Source organism: Camelus dromedarius, chromosome 9, assembly GCF_036321535.1.
Source record: "Camelus dromedarius isolate mCamDro1 chromosome 9, mCamDro1.pat, whole genome shotgun sequence".
Lineage (NCBI taxonomy): Eukaryota > Metazoa > Chordata > Mammalia > Artiodactyla > Camelidae > Camelus > Camelus dromedarius.
Genome location: NC_087444.1, coordinates 74,682,771 through 74,703,005, shown reverse-complemented (window position 1 = coordinate 74,703,005; position 20,235 = coordinate 74,682,771). Strand labels below are relative to the sequence as shown.

The following is a 20,235-nucleotide window of genomic DNA, read 5'->3' as shown; positions in this document are numbered from 1 at the left end:
GGCGGGCGGGGCCAATTAGAAGTTGCCGGAGTGTGCCAGCCGTGGGAAAAGAACGGCGCCGGAGCGTGGAGCTAGTCGGCGCGGTCGTAGGCGGGACTCGAGGCCTGAGGGGCACCAGGTGCGACCAATGGCGAGGCTCGGGGGACAGCCGGGGGCGGGAAGCCCAGGGGACCCGGGTGAATGGGAGGCTTTGTGTGCGAGGCATGAATGGGGGCCTTTGTGAGGGCCGGCGTGGGGGGGCGGCTGGAGGCCGGAATGCTTGGGTCCCCCGGGAGCCGGCGGGCATGAGAGAAGGGAGAGAGAATTCACTTTTGTCGAACGCCGACCGTGTACCAGGCACTCTCCCGGGCTCTCACCCATCTGGAGGTATGGCCATTACCATCAGTAATAATAATGATCATGTACGCCAGGAGCTGTGCTAAGTGCTTTCTTTACCCGCATGATCTCACTTAATGCTTACAACTACCCCTTGGAATTGGTGCTATTAAGATCTGTATCTTCCAGATGAGGTAAATCCAAGCTTTGAAAGACGGTGTTTAATTGCCGAAAGTCATAGAGCTGGCAAGTTGCAGAGCTAGGACACTCAAGCCCGCCAAATGTCTCCAGAACTTGTGCTTTTAACCACCACGCTCCACCCAGATGTTGGCTAATGCTTCCCAAATTACAGATGGGAAAACCGAGGCTCAGGCGAGGTAGGCAACTTCCCAAGGTCACAAGGTGAAGGCTCCGCTGAACCCTGAGGTGGTGCCCACGCCAGCAGCTAGCGTGTTGCTGATGAGTCCTGCACTACTGGTCCCATTTTACAAGCGTCTGCTGAGTCTCCAGGCAGGGTGAGCAGCTGGGGGTGGGGGTGAGGGTGGGAATGGGATGGGGTGGAGTTGGGGCTGCCCAAGACTCAAGTCCCAGCCAGCCTGCCAACTGGCTCTGCTGTTCAACTGTTGTGTGGGCTTGAGCCCATTGCTGGCCTTTTTTGAGGTTCCATTTATTTCCGCATCTGTAAAATGGGGGTGATGGTCTCTCTGCCTCCACCTTCATCTCCCCTCTCTGCCCTCCCCACCCCCCAGTCTACTGACAATGGGATTCTGTCAAACTATTCAGATTGTGCCCCTCCTCTGCTCAAAACCTCTCATGGCTCCTTCTCAGAGTAAAAGCCAAAGTCCTCACCATGGCCCATGAGGCCCTGCATGATGTGGTCCCTGGGGACCCCATGTGATATCATCTCCCCTTCACTTGTCTCCGGCAACACCAACCTCTTGTCTGTCCATCAATTCCCCAAACACTCCCCAGGCATAGTCCTGCCTCGGGGCCTTTGCATTTGCTGTTCCTTCCACCAGGAATGCTCTTCCTACAGGTTTTGCATGGCTGCCTCCCTCTCACATCATCAGGTCGGCTCCAATGTCACCTCCTCCAGGAAAACTTTCCTAAGCATTCTATATAAAACATTTCCCCTCATCTCTCTCTCCTCTTGACTTTGGGTTGTTTTTTTCCTCTTAGCACTAGTACTTTTTTTTTCTTTCTTGTTTACCTGTTTATCTTGTCTCTCCACTAGAATGTAAGTCCCCTGAGGGCAAGGATCTTTGTTTTGCTCCAGCCTGGATCCTCAGGGCCTGACACACAATAGGCATTCAATAAATGTTTGTTGAATCTGTAGTAACAAGTCCTTATATTGTGTGAATTAAATGAGTTAATACATGCAAAGAGCTTAGAGTGTTCTTGGCATCAGGAAAAGACTATATAAACAAATTTGGATGATTATTACTGTTGTTATTTATTGCTCTACAAACAGCCTTCTGATTGCATTCAGGAAAGGAACAAGAGAGAGAGGACATCTGGAACAAGGAAAGAAGCCAGAGAGAGGGAAAAGTTGAGAGGAAAGGAATGGAGAATGATGAGACAGAAGGTGAGAGCTGGAGTTGGACCAAGGGCATACACAGGTGAGAGCATCCAACCCCCAACGCATGTGGTCAGCAATTGCAAAGGTGAGTCTTTGTAGGCAAGAAGCTTTGAGATTGTCATGGCCACTGCCCATTTCTTTGTGGACAGAGAAACTGAATTCCAAGGAGGGGACAACCTTTCCAAGGGCATCCTCAGTGATGCTCACATGTATGAGGCCTGACTGTGTGCTGGGAACATGACCATCATCATCTCAATGCATAGGACTCATGCCAGTCCTGTGTTGGCACTGTCATTACCCCTTCACAGGCCCGCAATGTGCCCAGGGTCTCCTGGCTGCTCCTGGAGGCAGATCTGGGCTCAGACTGTAGTAGGGCAGACTCCTGAGTCTTTGCTCTTCACCAAGACAGAGAGAAGAGCATCTGCTACTCTGGCTAGAGTGTCCACCATGGAAGCCTCCTGCCATGAGGATAACAGGAGGTGCTGTTGATTGAGTGTCTATTGTGTGCTGGACATTGTGCCCTTTGTATGTATTAATTCAACGGATTCTCTCAACAATCCTATGAGATTGATACTTTTATTATCTGTATTTAATGTATAGAAAACTGAGGCTCAGATAGATGGAAATCCCATGTACCCCAGGGAAGAGTGTGGATGGGAACTCAGACATTTAAACAGAAATGAAGACTCTGGCATGCACTTTCTAACCGTATTCTGCCTGATAACTGGTAATGTCATCAACACCCTCCTGGATTAAATCTGCCTGGCAAATAGCAATGTCATCATTCCCACCAGGGTTCTAAACTGGAGATGTCATTAATTCTGCTTGATCTATAGGGTAATTGATGACATCACCAAATGATAGCATTTAACTTCTTTTTGCTGGGTGTGTTCTGTGAGCTGGATGCCTGTGCTAAGCACTTTAATGGGTGCTGATATCTGTTGAGTGTTTACTGTGTGCCAGTCACAGTTCTAAGCTCTTTCTATGTATTAAATCTCATAATTCTCCCAATAACTCTAAGTGGCAGGTACTAGTGTCACATCCATTTTATAGGTGAGGACATTAAGTGACAGCTGCCCAAGACTGCACAGCTAGAAAGCATGAGAGCCTAGATTTGGACCCAAGTAGCCTGGCCCCAGAGCTTGGGTTGTGGATGACTATAGGAAACTACCAGAGTGTGGCTGAGATCTAGGAATCCAAGTGAGAAGGAGGCGTTCTAATGCCTCAGAGTCCTCCATCTGGCCTCCATCCAAGTCTGCCAGAGAGGGTCCTCGGGATAAAGCTTCAAACTCATTCTCTTGACGGTCAAGGCATCCCCACCATGTACCCGTCTCTTCACCCCAGATGCTGGAATTGTCTCCATTAAATTGTGAGTCCCAGGCTGCCAGGGACCTGGTCTGATTCCTCTGTAGGTTCCGAGGGTGCAGGATAAACCGCAGTAGAGAGGGAACTTGGAAAATGGGGATGGATGGAATACTGGGATGGGTGTGTGTCAGGGGAAAAGGAAACAGTGGTGTGGGAATTAGGGGAACAGTTTCCATGCCTGGCAGGGGTTAAGTGACCCCAAGTCTTAATAGAGGAAAAGAAAGGGACAAAGAGCCTGCTAAGTCTCTCTGAGAGTCCTGGCTGTATTCCTGCCTGGGCATTTCCTCTGTGGTAAAGATTTGAATAGTTCCAGTATTTTATTTTTGGTCACTGGGCTGTTGTTTTCCTGCATGTGACTCGAAGCTGGAACTGGCTCGGAGACAACAGCAAGCTGGCAGCCTCGTGTGGGTCACAGATGAGTGACGGGCTCAGTTATGTGACAACAAATATTTATTGAGTGCCTACTATGGGCCAGGCCTTGTTCTAGACCGGGGGTCAACAGAATTTTTCTGAAAAAGGCCAAACAGTAAATATTTTCAGCTTTGAGGGCCAGATGGCCTCTGCTGTAACTACTCCTCTTGGCCTTGTGGCGGGAAAGTAGCCACAGATAATATGTAAATGAATGGGTGTTCATTTGTTTCAATAAAACTTTACTTATACAAACAGGAAGCCGGAGGGTTTAGCCTGAAAATGGTAGTTTGCAGACCCCTGTTCTGGGAGCCAAGGAGATGGAGGGAACAAAGACATAGTCCCAGCCTTCATAGAACTCAGATATTAATCTACTCCTACATGTCAGGCAGAGGAGACCTGTTCATACCTAAATTAGATCTTGTCCCTCCTCTGTTCTGGGTCCACCTCTGGCTCCAGTCTCAGAGTTAAAGCAAGGTACTCATCAGGGCCCAGAGGCCCTACACTGTCTGGTCCCCTTTGTCCCCTCTCTACCTCTCCCCTTAGATTACTTTGCTCCAGCCATGCTGGCCTCCTCAATGCTTCTCAAACACCCCAGGCTCAGCCCTGCCACAGGACCTTTGCACATGCCATTCTCTCTCTACTGGAATTCACTTCCCTTACAAAACCACTTGGCTCCCTCATCTCGTTCCAGTCTTTTCTCAAATACCACCTCCTCCGCGAGGGCTTATCTGAGCAATCTCTCCCCTGGACCCCTGATACTCCTCACCTATTCTGCGTTTTCTTTTATACCACAACAGTTAGCATTCTTCAACCTGCCAGTAATTTACTTGTTACACTTATTATTTATTTTTTTAATTTTTTTAAAACAACTCATATTTTTTAAAAATTATTTTTGGGAGGGGAGGGAGGTAATTAGTTTTCTTTCTTTCTTTATTTTTAGAGGAGGCACTGAGAATTGAACCCAGGACCTCATGCATGCTAAGCTTGTATTCTACCACTTGAGCTATACCCTCCCTCCATATCCTTATTGTTTATTGGCTGACTAGAATGTCAGTTCTGCTCAAGTGGGGATTTTTGTCTGTCTTGTTCCCTGCTGTGTTCCCAGTGCATAGCCAGTAGATTCTCCACACATACTTGCCAAATGCATGAATGCTTTCTAGTGATGGACACAGACACCAAACAAGCGAAAAAATAATTACAGAGCACATCAGCAAGTTGAAGAAAGTGCTGCAAAGAAAAGCAAAAGAGGGTAAGACAGGGAAAGGCCTAGAGTGTTATTTTAGAGAGGGGATCAGGGAAGGCTCCCTGGAGTGGAATGATCCTGTGACAGTGGATACTGACAAATTCATGAATAGATGGATGTGTAACTGAATGACTAAATGGATGAATGAGGGAAGAGATGATTGTTTGAATGGATGGGTTAATAAATGAATGAATGGAGGATATACACAATGAATAAATAAATAAGTGGGCAAATGGATGGAAGAATCGATTAACACATCAATGGATGAACAGATGGGTGAATGGACAGAAGGATGGACAGACAAATGGATGAGTGGGTGGATGGAGGAATGGATAAATGGTCTTTCATGCCTCCATACCTTTGCACATGTTGTGCCTTCTGCTCATTACTCCCTCTCTCCATCTCTTCATCCCAGGAAACTTCAGGTTAACTTCTCAAAGTTCTCTCTGTACTCAGAGTGTGTAGAGGGCTTCCTGGTCTCACTCCACACCACGCCCCACAACACTATGCTCACTCTTCCTATTGATGCTCTTATCTGATCACTCTGGATTGGAATCACCTGTCTGCTGGCACCTTTACAGACCAGCAACCTCTCTAGGGCTGGGCTGAATCTGAGTCATACCTGTATCCCCACATACTCAGCACTGGGTTGGTACAGGGATGGGAGGGCCTCCAGAGATGTGTACTATGCATGTGGGTGAGAGCTGAAGCAGGTCTCAGAGCCTGAGATCCAGGAGGAAGATGTCTCTGACAGTATAACTGTCAGTGGCGGGGACTGGTCTATAGATTTGAGAGTGGGACTTGGGGATGTTGAGTGTCTCTGAGTGAACAGTCTGCAAGGGGGCAAGTCTGCCTCTCCTTCATCTTATCTGGCCCTTAAAATCCCCAGACTCCACAGTCAGGAGATCTCTCCATGCTGTGTGACTTTGGGCGAGACTGTTCCCCTCTCTGGTCTTCAGTAAACAAAGGAGGGGAAACCAGACTAGTCATTTTGAGGCCCTTGTTCAGTGTTGACTTTCTAAGGGTCCATTACGCACTCTGTTCCTTCCTCTACTGTTCCCCTGATCACCCCAGATTGCATCCCTCGCTGCCCCCTCTACCAGCTTGGAGCCCCTAGAGGACAGGGCTTGAGTCTGACCCATCCCTGAGGCTGGTAGCTCCACAAAGGTCAGGATTGGACTCATGCTGAGTCCCCTGGGTCTCCCAGAACAGGATCTGGAACACAGGATGCCTCATGGGAAGGATATTGACTAAGCAAATGAATGGAAGTACGATTTTTGTCACCCAGGGAGCTCTTACTCATACTTCAAAACCCAATTCAAAAGTTCGCTCCTCTGAGAAGACTTCTCGGACTCCTCCTGGCTGGCCAGATAATAATTGTTAATATTTTGAACTGTGTTCTTCAAAAACTAAATTACTATGTAATTTTGTGGGTTTCCTGATCCATAGAAACTATAAGATGATAAACATGTGTTGTTTTAAGTCGCTAAATTTTTTCCCAGTATGCAGCAGTATAGAACTACCTTGGGTCTTAGCCTCAGAGAGGTAAAGCAGCTTGCCCCAAATCACACAACTAGAAAGTGACAGAGCTGGAATTGGAACCCAGGCAGTCTGACTCCAGAGTCCATGCACTTAACCACTCTGCGGTGCTGCCCTTTAAGTCCATTGTACTTGCTGGGACATTCTAGGCACCTCCAACTTTGCAAATGCTCACAGCGCTCTTCTCTGTCCACCTTATCTGCCTAGGATGCATCTATTCCCATCACTGTCAGATCAGGGGCACCCCTTCCATGAGTTCCTGCTCCCACTCTGGGCTCCCTAACCCTGCCCCTCCTCTAACATACTCTGACCTCCCTGAATCATGTTGATCAGAGCCTGGCACTGCCTTGCGCAACACACCGGAGGCTCTGGAAGGTGAGGACTTGGGTCTAACTTAGCACCTTGTCCCTGCACTTTTCGACATGAGGCCAAGTTCACTGGAGTCTGCAGGAAATCATGGCTTATTGGTGATCGATCTGGCCCTTCACCTAGTATTTTTCATCTTTGAAAGAGGGTGTTAATTATAGCTGCCCTTTCTTGGGAGTTCGTGTGTGCTGGCTGGCACCAGTTTAAATATTTTATACACGTGAACTCTTTCAGATCAGACATCAGCTGTATGAGGCAGGCACCGTCACAGCCCTATATCCCAGATGGAGAAATCTGTGGCTGGGAAAATTTAAAGTGTCACCCCAGGTCACACAGCTAGGAAGTGGCAGGGTGGGACTCCAACTTGGGGAACCTCTCATCCACTGATGCTCTGTTCCTGAGTGAACCCCCATAAGGGCCCATCAGGGGTTACCTTGGGGTCTGTAGTCCCCAGTCTTCACTTGGACACCTCTCACAAAAGGTGGGTTCCTGGACCCCACCTTAGAGGCAACATTTAAGTAGACCTGGGTGGAGCCCAGGAATCTGCATTTCTCCAAGTTCCCAGGTGATCTCATGGTTTTGGGTCATACTTGAATGGAAACACTTGGCATCATCCTCAATTTCTACTTTCTCTTACCTCCTGCATCCAGTCCATCAGCAAATACGATCAACTTGACCTTCAAGAAGTATCCAGCATCTGACCCCTTGTTAACATGACCACTGCAACCACTCTGGTTGAATCTGCCATCATCTCCTGCTTGGACCATTGCTGTCACCTCCTCTCTGGTCTCTCTGTTTCTGCTCTTTGCCTCCCTCAGTCTGTTCCCCAAGTTAGCTCAGGTCCCTTCTCTGTTCAGGGCCTCCTGTGGTTCCCATCTCACTCAGAATAAAAACAAAGTCCTCACCAAGACAACAAGACCTGGCAGGACACGGCCCCCTCTGTCCCCTCTTTGACCTCATCTGCCACTCTCTCCTTCTCACTCTGCTCTATCCATACCGCCCTCCTCGCTGTTCCTTGAACACACCCATGCTCCCATCTCAGGATTTTTGCACGGTCTGTACTTTCTGCCTGGAAAGCTCTCTCCCGGCTATCACCATGACTCCCTCCCCACTTTCCCTGGGGCTTTTGCTTTAATGTCACCTTGGCGATGAACCTCCTCTGTCCACTCTGTTTAATATCACCACCAGCCCCCAGGCACCCTTGACCCCTTTCACCTGCTCTCCTGTTTCTGTTTTCCCATTGCACTTTTGACTTTCCAACATATTATATCATTTCCTTACTTACTGTTTTTTATTGTCTGTCCCTCTTTGATCACAGGATATTCAGCCATGTAGAGGATAGGGAAGGGTCTTTATTTACTGCTCTGTCCCTGGCACTTAGGATAGTTCCTTGCACACAGTCAGTGCCCCATGAATATCTGTTGCCTGAGTTAAATAAATCCTTTAAGAAATTCTGCTTGAGCTGGTAGGATGACAGGGAACTTTTAGTTCCTTGTTATTTTTACATGCTGCTGGCATTTTCTAAAATGACAACTGTTACCTTATAATCAGGAAGGGAGACAGGCCACCAAGCTACTTTGAAAACATTCTTTCCTTTCAAATTAAAATTTTTCATTACACAAGGTGGAAAAAAATTCAAGTAAGAGGGCAATATTTCCCTTGACCAGCACCTTCCTTCTCACTTTCCCTTCCACACGTAACCCTGACAATATTTTGGTGATGATTTTTCCAAAAATATGTGCTATTTATTTACATCAGGGATCTACTGCCTGTGTTTGTAAATAAAGTTTTATTGGCAAACATTGTTTTATGCATTGCCTATGGCTGCAAGGACAGAGTTGAGGTGTGACAGAGACCATGTGATGGTCAAAGCTGAAAACATTTGCTCTTGAGACTTTCCAGAAAAAAAGCTTTGCCAACCTCTGATTTATACACAGAAATAAGTAACAAAGAAATATTCCCTCTGATTTCTTGTGTTCAGGAAGTGGGATTATATTTGGTATATTGAACTGTGACTTATTTTTCCTGCTTAGCAATATGTCTTGGGGAAATTTTTATGCTCCTACATTTAAATTCACTTCATCTTTTTCACACCTGCATAGTATTCCAGAGTCACAGTCTCATTCCTGTGACCACTCTCCAATTTATGGAGCCTTCAGTGGATTTCCAGTTTTCATCTTTACAAATGAAAATCCAGTGGGCATCCTTCTTCCTACTTCCTTATGAACGTGTACGGATATTTCTGGATCAAAGAGTATAAAACAGTTAAGATTTGAATAGATGGTATCAAACTGCCATCCACAACAATACTATTTTCCTTTTTAGGAAAGAAAATGAAAAAGAAACCAATCCAGTCAAGTATTTACTACCCGGCTGTTCTGTGAAGGGTTCCACTCCTTGGGGAGGTTCTCCTATAATTTCCTGACCTCAGGACACACCAGAAATTTTCTCAGCCCTTTGTGCCAGCTGCTCCCTTCCCCACCCTTCTCTGCCAGGTGAAAGACTGCAAGGAGCTCAAGATCCACCTTAGGTGACTGGAAAGAATTTTGTAACATTAACTATGTGTGTATCCTGTGTCCCAGCAACCTCGTTTCTTAGTAGGTACCCACAGGAAGGCGTGCACAAGTGACATAAGGGGACATGTCCAAAGATGCCCAAGGTAGCATTGTGGGTGGGAATGAGGACACAGAGACAGTCATGGGGTCTGTTACTTTAGGGGCAGATTCCCCCATGATGTTCTAGAAACAATAAATCAAAGTTATGTATGGAAACACAGAGAGATCCCCAAAACATAATGCTGAGTGGAAAACATAAACAAAATCGGATCCATTGCACACTTTAAAAGATAAAAATTGATCTTTCATATCAGATTAGAAGATAGGGTTACTCAAAGCAATGCTGCCTAGTCTGCGAATGTTTCACACTCAAGGATGCCTGAATGTTAACTGTATTGGGTTTGTCCAAGGGATACAGGGGAGGAAGCAGGAGTGGGCCAGAGAATTAAAGGGAAAAAAGCAAAAAGAAAGAAAAATAGAGTCTGGACAAATGATAGAGAGGCAAAAACTGGAAATATGAGGCAACACTATGCATTTAGCTCCACACCCTGCAAAGGGTCCATCTTAAGGGGTCATCTCTTCTGGGATGTCTTTCCCAACCCTCTCTGCCTTCCTCAGCCAGAATCGGTCACTCCCTCCCCTCAGTTCCCACCAATGCCTTCTGCTACCACCATTAAAGCACAGATTCACTGGATTGAGACTGTTCATCCTTCTCTCCCCAACCAAAGCTGGAGAATTTTGAGGATGAAGAACCAAGTCTGTGCCTCAATTTTCCTAATCTTTAGAAGGGGGATAATGGTTAGAGTATCTACCACATACAGTTGTTCAGAGATTATATTAATTGATTCCCATCCTGCGCTTGGTGCGGTGATTTTGGCTTCTGGCAAGCATGCAATAAATATCAGCAGCTGTTATTATCTTATTAATATCATTACTCTGATTGAGGCTGGGCTCAGGACATTGGGAAAGGCCTCATCCTTCAGGAAGCCTTCCAGGATTTCTATCCGGGAGCTCTGCTGGTACCCACGGCCCCACCGCAGGTGTGCACGCCGTCTGCTCACCTGATGGTCTCTGCTGCTGGGCTGGGAAATTCTCAAGGGCAGGGACCAGGGTCGGTTTCCCTGGGGCTCTTCAGAGCCTGGCATAATGACCAGTGTCCCTTGGGCCTCTGGAACCGTCTGCCCACCTGAATGAAAGGCAGGCTGGGAAGGCAGATAAGGCAGGTGTATAATTAACGAATATATGGCAGGCTGTATATAATAGCCTGGTGACAGGGTAGAAACCATAGATGCCAAGAATCTCCATTCTGGTTTCGACCCACCTCCTCCTTCCTTACCTACCACTCCCCGGCATCTTTCCTGCAGTCCAGCCTCCTGGGTGGCACCCCTGTCCCAGGACCCACCTCTGAGTCCCAGCCCGAGCCCAGGCAAGGCCCTCTCCTTGGAATATCCTTCCTTCTCCTTCTTCGAGTCCCATCCTAGCTGGTGAAGCAGATGTGCACACCCAACACCCACACCTCACGCGCATGAGCCCACCTTCCCACACCAAGTTGTTCTTACCTGAGTCTCACATTCCTTCAGCATCTGATAAAACCTACAGACTCTCTCAGAATAGCTAAGTTGGGTTTATTGAGGTATGATTTAGCTACAAATGTGTAATCGTTTCAGAGATACACATATAATTTTTCTAGATGAGGTAAAATTCACCCTATCTAGTGTACGGTTCTGTGAGTTTTGACAAACACTGACTACTCTGTGACCATCACCACGATCAAGTTACAGGGCAGGTCCATCTCCCCTGAAATTCCCTGGCCCCCTTTGTAGTTCCAGTTACCTGGGTCTGCAGGCAACTCAACAATGTATCCTAAAGATCTCTCTGCATCAGGACATTCACGTCTTTCTCATTAACAACAAAACCAAAAAAAAAAAAAAAAAAAAAGGCAAAAAATGGGCGGCCCAGAGTTCCCTAACAAAAAAAAACGCATCACAGTTTATTTTAGACAATCCCCAGCTGATGGGGTTGATGGACATTTAGGTTGATAGACCTCCTTAGATTGTTCCAGTGATTTGCTGTTATAGACAAAGAAGTGGGGGAGGGGAGGAACCTGCATGTTCTCATATATGCATTCTTGTGAACACAGATCAATTGTCTCTCCCTGGGGTGGATGCTAGTAAGTATACTGCTGGATCATAGAACATTTTCCCTAATATTTTATTGTGAAATATTTCAAGCATATAAAAACATTGAAAAACAAGTGTGCAATGAACACACGGTAACACTGGTTAGATCCTACAGTTGTTACCATTTTACTATATTTGCTTTGTTACAAATATATCCATTTTTCCTTCCCTCTGTCTCAGTGGTTCTGAACCGGGAACAAAATTTCCCCCTGGGGAACATTTGCCAATGTCTGGAAGCTTTTTTTTTTTTTTTTAATTGTCACAACCTGTGTGTGTGGGAGAAACGCTGATCAGGACAACCTACAGGACAGTCCCCAACAACAAAGCATTCTCTGGTCCCCAGTGTTAATGACAATGGAGTTAAGAAACACTGCAGTCTGTTCATTCATTAAAATAATTTGCAGACATCAGTACACTTCATCCTAAACACTCCATCACACAGATTACCAGCTAGAGTTTGTCATTTCTCTCCTCGTTCTTTCTTTGAAGTAAAATTTATACACAGTGAAATGCACAATTCCTAAGTACACCATTTGATGCACTCTGACAAATATATACCCAACTATAAAAATACAGAGAACATTTCCACGCCCTAGAAAGTTACCGCCTGCTCCTTCCCTGTCAATCCCTGCCTCCACCTCACCCCCTCACCCCACCCCCGGGCAACTACTGTTCTGATTTTTATCACCATGATGCATTTTTGTCTGTTCTAGACCTTTTTATAAACAGAATCTTACAGTTGGTGATATCTTGTGCCTGGTTTCCTTCACTCCACATAAGGCTTTTGATATCCATCCATGTTGTTGTATGAATCTTTCGTTTCTTTCTTTCTTTCTTTCTTTCTTTCTTTCTTTTTTCATCACTCTGTGGTATCCCGTTGTATGGATATATTCATTTGTTAATCCATTCTCCTGTCGGTGGACAGCCGGCATATTTCCAGGGTTATTTAAGGCTATTATGAATAACACTGCTATCAGTATTCTTCTACAAGTCTTTTCTGTGGGTCCCTGTTTTTATTTCTCTCGAGTGGAATTTCCTAGTCACAGAGTAGATGTGGATTTAATATCTAAGAAAATGCCACACCTTTTCCGGAGGTGGCTGTATTAGCAAACTGTTGCTGCTGTAACAAATTGACACAATCTTTGTGACTTCAAATAGCACAAATTTCTTATCTTATACTTCTGTTGTTAGATGTCTAAAATGCGTCTTCAGGGCTAAAATCAAGGTTTCAGCAAAACTGTGTTTCTTCCAGAGGCTCTAAGGGAGAATTTGTCTCCATCCCTTAGGCTGAGTTTTAGGACCACACCTCCCCACACGGTGGCCACAAGTCACAGGAGTCCACTGACATTTACATTAGCTTTATTTATTTAGAATTAGTTTGTGTTTTTTGAATAGAGTTACTGAGGATTGAACCTTGGACCTCGTGCATGCTAAGTACATACGCTACCACTCAGCTGTACCTCCTCCCATTTATGTTTTTGTTCTATTATTTTTTTTTATTTTGGTTTTTATTTTTTCTTTTTGCGGGGGCAAGGAGGGAGAGGTAATTAGGTTTATTTATTTTTTGAGAAGTTACTAGGGATTGAACCCAGGACCTCGTGCATGCTAAGCTCAACCCCTTGAGCTATACCTCCCCCCTCATTTACGTTTAAATTAGTTAAAATTGAATAAGATTGAAAATTCAGTTCCTTAGTCTCACTAGCCATATTTCAAATGCTTGATGACCCCACGAGGCTCATGGCTACCATGTTGGCAGCACAGATAAGCAACATTTCTCTCATCATAGAAAGTTCTAGAAGTATCTACAGGGAACACAACCTGTCTCTTGCAGAATTGACTGCCTTTCTTAAGATTACACAAATGTGTTATTATACCAGACAACTACCTTCCCACTGAGGGGTGAGGAAAGGCAGAAATAAAGAAGAGGCGAGAATGAGAAAAAAAAAAAAATCCAACCATAATAGTAATTGTCTGGCACTTTGTAAGTACTCATTACGTTAAAACACACACACACACACACACACACACACAAACACATAACTACCATCTAATGAGTATTTACTGGGCACCAGGTCCTTTCTTGAGTACATTATCTGACATGTGTTAATTCCCAGAGAAATAGAAGGAGGAGCAAGAGACAGACACTCCAGCCAAGCCCTTTCTTTTCCAAATAGCAGAGGGATTAACCTTTTAAGCTCCACACACCTCTGAAGGCCAGCCATCCTGGAAGGAAATCTCTATTAAATGTGCCGTGCACTTATCCTAATACAGGGCTCATTATCTTTCCTGCCAAACCTGCTCTAATACCTGTATTTTCTCTCTCGGTAAGCAGCCTCTCCATCGATCCAGTTATCCAGGTTATGTAACAGGGGCACCATCACTGTGGCCCTCTCCTCCTTGCCTGTCCCCCACAGCTGGGGCCTCTCGCCCCACCTGCCCCATCACTGCCCAAGCCCTTCTCTCCATCCCCATGGCCACAGCCTCAACTCAGGCCCTTACCCCAACCTCCTCCCAGGCCTCCAGCTTTCCCCTCTGGCCCGTCCCCCATATGGTCCCAAGTCTTCCCATACCCAGAGCTCATCCCCTGCTCACGGTCCTCACATGGCTCCCCAGTGCTTCTAGGACAACACCCCAGCCCTTCAATTTGCCGTTGGAAATGCTCTCTTTCATCTCTGCACAAGCACTGCCTCCTTTACCCAGAATTCCCTCCACTTCTCTCTCTGGTGAGCTCTTATTTATCCTTCAATACCCAACTCAAATATCCCCTCTTCCAGGAAGCCTGGGTGGCTTAAACAATAGGTGTATCATCCCAGTGTTCTGGAATCTAGAAATTCAAAATCAAGGTGTAGGTTGAGTTGGATCCTTTTGAGGACTGTGAGGCTTGTAGCCTCAGGCGCTCCTTGTCTTGCAGATGATGTTCTCCACGTCTTCACATCATCTTCCCTCTGCATGTGTTGGTGTCCAAGTTTCCCCTTTTTATAAGGACATCAGTCCTATTGGATTAGGGTCCAGCCTAATGAACACATCTTAACCTGAGCATCTGCAAAGACCCTATTTCCAAATAAGATCACCTTCCCAGGTCCTTGGGGTCAGGAGGCCAACATCTTTGGTTGGTTGGGGGCGGGGGGCTTAATTTAACCTGTCAGGGCTCAACTCAAGTCCTAATTCCTCATTAAAGTGTTCCTTCCTTGCCCAATCCTCACCAGTCTGTCTCCTAAATCTCCAGAGTCTCATCCTCCAGACCCGTTTCATGCAGATTTGTCTAGTTATTTTTGTCTGTGTTCTGGAACAGTCCTCTTAGAACGGGAACTCACCAAGGGCAGCATCCATGCCTTCGACACCCTCTCTGCGCCCACAGTGCATTGATACAAAGAAACTGCTTGCTATACATTTTAAGAATTAATGAATGAAGTAACCCCACAAACAGGTACTGAACACCTCCTAATGGCAAGTTCTGCGCTTGTCTCTGGTGATGCAGTAGTGGATGAGAGAGACAAATCTCCTTACTTTCAAGGATTTTATATCCCAGTGGGGAGAGAATAAGTAAGATAAACACATCAGATAGTGATCCACACTGTACTTGTGCCCTGGGGATGCCATAAAAAATGTACCTCAAACTAAGTGGCTTAGAACAACAGAAATTCACTGTCTTGTGGTTCTGGAGACCAGGATCCTGAGATCAAAGTGTCAGCAGGGCAATGCTCCCTCTGAAACCTGTTGGAAAGGATCCTTCGTTGCCTCCTCCTAGCCCCCGATGGCTGCCAGCAATCTTTGGCACTCCTTGGCTTGCAACTGTATCCCTCCAGCCTCAACTTCTGCTGTTACGTGGCCAACTTTTGCTGTATCCTTGTGCATCTCTGTGTCTTTCACATGGTGTTCTTTTAAGAAGGACACTAATCACATTGGATTAGGGGCCCACCCTGCTCCAGAATGAGTTCATTTTAACTAATGACACCTTCAATGACCCTATTTCCAAATAAGGTCTCATTCTGAGGGATGGAGGCTAGGACTTTAACACGTCCTGGGGGAGCATGGGGTGCATACAGTTCAACCCTTAAACACACGCTAGAGCAAAACACAGAGAAAGGGGACAGCAAATGGTGGGGTGAAGGGCTGCTCCCTCAGATTGAGTGATCTGGGAAGGTGTCCCTGTCACTCGAGTCACAGCCTGAAGGAGAGGAGTTGACTGATGAGTAACAGATATACATTTCACCGCCTGGTGTTTATGACATTTCCCTTGGCAACTTGGAGGTGTTTAATGCATTTTTTTTTTCCCTGCTCACTTCCTGGTTTGAAATGGGTGAGATTAAGAGGGAGCAGAATCACGGGGGTGTGGTTCCCGCAAGAATCTGAGAAGTTTTCCACCGTGTCGAATTCACTCCATCAGTTCTGAGAAGCCCCAGCAGCTGTGAGGCTGAGAAGCTGTCAGATCCTGACTCCAGCGAGAGGTCGGGGGGGCCTCTGGTGAGTCCCAGCTGCTTCGTCCCAGCCAACGCCTCTGCCAGCTTATTTAGAATAACATGCTCACCAAAGAGTGATTTGCATCATAGGTGTACGGCTCAACGACGTACCACAAAGTGAAGCACGTCCAGGAAGCTAGACTGAGAAAGCAGAACAGCCCAGCACCCTGAAGCCCTCCTGGTGCCTCTTCCCTCAAGGTTTACCCTTACGCTCACTTCAAACACTGTGAATCAGCTCTTCCTGTTCTTCAATTTCATATAAATGGAATCAGAAGCCCGCACTCCTTTCACTTAATGTATCCAGGTGCTACGTCAATTGTTTATTCTCACTGCTGTGTAATGGGTGTTGACAAACCAGATCTGGAGGCCAGATCTAGCCCGTTACCTGCAAATAAAATAAAACTTTATTGGACCACAACCACACCCATGTGTTTAAAAAATGCATTAAACACCTCCAACTTCTGTTGCCAGTAGACGCCCGCAGGCCGCCATGGCTGCGGCAGAGACCACACGTCCCCAAAAGCTGAAAATATTTACTATCTGGTCCTTAACAGAAAAAGTTTGTCAGCTCTTGCTGGACGACATTCCATTGCACAAACACAACACTGTCTATTTATCCATTTGTCAATGGGTATTTGCATCATTTCCAGTTCGGGGTATGACAGTAGGGCTGCTAAGAACATTCTAGTACAAGGGATGTCAAACTTTTTCTAACCTTCTTCTGATTAGATCAGTGATTTTCCACAGGGAGCAATTGTGTCACTTAGGGGACCCTTGACAATGCCTTGGGACCATTTTGATTGTTGCTAAGGACTGAATGTCTGTGTCCCCCCCCACCCCAAGATTCATATATTGAAATTCTAATCCCCAGGATGATGGTATCAGGAAGTGGACAGTGATTAAGTCATGAAGATGGAGCCCTCAGGATTTCAATTAATGCCCTTATAAAAGAGCCCCCTACCCCCACACCATGTATAGATTCAACGAGAAGCCTGTGACCCTAAAGAAGGCCCTCACACGACCATCCTGGCGCCCTGATCTCCGACTTTCAGCCTCCAGAACCGTGAGAAATGAATGTCAGCTGTTTATAAGCTACCTGTCTACGGCATTTTGTTACAGCAGCTGAACAGACTAAGATGATTATCATGACAGGCCGGGAGTGCTGCTGGGTTGAGCCCAGGGATGCTGTTCAACATCCTACAGCGCACGGGACAGCCTCGCAACAAGGACTCATCAGCCCCGATGTCAGTAGCACCGAGGCTGAGAAACCCTGCCCTGGATGTTCACTCCTTATTGCATGGATAACATGTGCATGGATAATACAGTCTCCATGAAAGTGACAGCTACAAAGCCAGCCTGACAGGGGCATGGGTATCAAGTCAAAAACCATGAGCTGCTTTGCTGTCAGACCCGGGATTTTTTTCCCCGAATGGTGGTCAACTCTTGCTGACGTTCCTAGCAGCGTGGAGCGAAACCTCTCAATGTACACGCCAGCCACACCCCGGACAGTGGGTGTAAACTCAGACTGGGCAACGAGTATTTCATGTTTGTGTGTAAAACAGAGTTAAGTTCCAGGCTCAGATCATTATAAACAGGTTTTCCATCTGCTCACATTCTCTTCTCTTTCGCTCCCAAGAGGCTAATGCTCCCTGCCCGAGGCTACATAGCCAGGATTCTAACCCTCCACTCTTTATCTTCAAAAAACAAATCTTGGTTACTCCATTCCTGCATGTACTCATTTTTACATGCATTCCTCCATTCATCATTCATCTAATAAATACGTACTCTGGGCATCTAGTGTGTGCTAGGTGCTGGGGGTACAGCCGTGAACAAAACAGAGGTCCCCACGTGGTGTTCATTTGCTTAGTCCATTCCTGCCTTTCCCTATAGCTGCGCTGTCCAGAAGAAATAGAATGTAAGCCACACAGACGATTTCAAGTTTTCTAGTAGCCACACTAAAAACTAAGTAAAAAGAAACCACCACTGGTTTTTTTTTGTATATATTTTTTATTGAAGTATATATTTTACCATATTTTTAAAAAACTGATATATCCAAAGCATCACCATTTCAACATGTGATCAGTATAACAAATTATAATGAGATATTTGACACTGTTTTTTACCCTAAATCTTCGAAATCCAGTGTATATGTTATAGCGACTGAAGGAAACTCACAACCTGAAAGTTGAGAATTGTTTCATTTGGTGGACTTTCTAAGGACTTCAAGTCCAGGAGACAGCCTCTCATATCTTTCTAAGGGACTGCTCCGAAGAGGTAAGGGAGGAGTCAGGATATATAGGAATTTTTGTAACAAAGACCATGTAGTTGGAACATCCAAAGATTACCATTAATTAAAGAAAGCCTGATATTCGCAAGTTAATGAATTTAGTACTTTTCTATGTATGGGAAGATGCAAGAGTTTGGGTTTATTGAAGTCATTCCTTTGATATGCATCTTAGCTGTCTAGGGCCAGTATCCTATGCTTTCCCATTCTGAGTCCCCTCAGGGGCACCACTGGGGGTGGCTGCAGAGGCTGAGGGCTTGGCATTGGGCAGCCTGCTTGTCTCCATCCTGATTTCCCTCCAGCTCACGGTCAGGCACCGGTGGTAGTGGCTGATGACTCGATGGCCGCAGCAAACTTTGTTTACTGATATGGCGGGCAACATTTTTCATTCACAGTTACACTCGTAGCCCATCTCACTCGGGCCAGCCTCATTTCAAGTGGTCAGGAGTAGCAACTGGTTTTCACATTAGACAATGCAATTTAATGCAGTTCAAATTCAACATTCCTAAAAGTAGAGTCCTTTTAGGTCTGGATTAAACTTCCGCTCTCTTGGCTGGATTTCCTTCTCTTGGTCAAGGTTATTATCAGTCTTTCCCCAGATCTGTCTCCTTCTCACCCCTCACCCCACCCTCCAACCCATTCTTTCTTCGCAGGAGGGCTTACATTTATTCCCTCCTCTCTAAGCCCATGGCTGTCAGCATTTGTCCTTGTCACTTTCGTTATCCATGCCTTCACTCATTCATTCACTCATCCAACAACTATTTATTGGGTACCAGGTGCTGTCCTAGATGCTGGGGATGCAGCAGGGGGGACGTTCCTGTCCTCATAGAGCTTCCTTCTGATGTAAAATCCCCTCGCTGCTGAGGGCTTCCACGGAAACATGCTGGTGCTCTGAGGATATTTAATAGAGAGATCTGACCTTGCTGGGGCTATCCAGATGGCTTCCCTGAGGAGGGTCCTCACTGGGCTCTGATCTGAAGAATGAGTAGGAGTTACTAGGTGGAGTGAGAGGGAAAGGTGGCTCAGGCAGAAAGAACAGCATAGCCAAAGGTCCTACAACAGGAGGATACAAGGTTCTCGCTGAGAACAGAAACAAGGTCAGTGCTGCTGGAGAGAAGCCAGCAGGACAAGGCGTGTGGTGAGGCTGGAGATGTGGGGAGGGCTGAGTGGTGAGGAGTCCGGACTTTATCCTGAGTGCAAAGGAAACCTCTGGACGCTTTAAGCAGGGAGGGTGAGATGGGACTCTGCACTAGAAAGGTCTCTGTGACAAAGACTGGAGAATGGACTGAGGGGAGCAGAAGGCAGGTGGGGAGAGCTGCCAGGGAGCTGTCGACCACTCTGGAGTGACCATGGTGACTTCATGCATTCATTTGTTTGCAACAAGACCTCGCCCCTAAACCCCAGACTCATTTACCCGCCTGTCCACCCGACATTTCCACGTGGGTGTTGAACAGACATTCCACCCTGGTTCCAAACTGAACACCTCACCTCTCCCCCTCTGTCTTCATTTCTTGCTGCTGTAACCAATTACCACAAACTTTGAGGCTCGCACAGCAAATTTCTTCTCTTACAGTTCTGGAGGCCAGGAGTCTGTTACCAGTCTCACTGGGCTAAAACCAAGGTTTGGGCAGGGCTGGCTCCTTCCAGAAGCTCTGAGGGGAGAATCTGTTTCCTGGCCCTTTCCAGCTTCCAGAGACCGCCCGCATCCTTTGGCTTGTGGTCCCTTCCAACCTCTGCTTCCATTGTCACCTCTCCTATTGTCTTTGGTCCTTCTGCTCACTCTTAAAAGAGTGCTTGTGATGACCTTGGGTCCAGTGGGATCATTCAACAGCATTTCCCCACTTCACAGTCCTTCATTTAATCACCTCTGCAAAGTCCCTTTTACCCTGTTAGGTCACAGACTCACTGGTTCTGGAGATTAGGACCTGGCCATCTTTG

The 20,235-nt window shown here is 46.4% G+C and overlaps 1 long non-coding RNA gene across 2 annotated transcripts; it reads left to right on the top strand.

The window, feature by feature from the left end:
* Positions 1-246: 246 nt before the first annotated feature.
* Positions 247-17,713, top strand: LOC105100176 (uncharacterized). 2 transcript variants are annotated; one of them, XR_010382476.1, is made up of 5 exons: positions 247-366; positions 668-830; positions 1,805-1,979; positions 9,144-9,348; positions 16,885-17,713. It is a non-coding gene; the product is annotated as an uncharacterized LOC105100176 (long non-coding RNA). The 2 variants fall into 2 exon arrangements; XR_004138587.2 differs by lacking the exon at positions 9,144-9,348.
* The last annotated feature ends 2,522 nt before the right edge of the window (positions 17,714-20,235 follow it).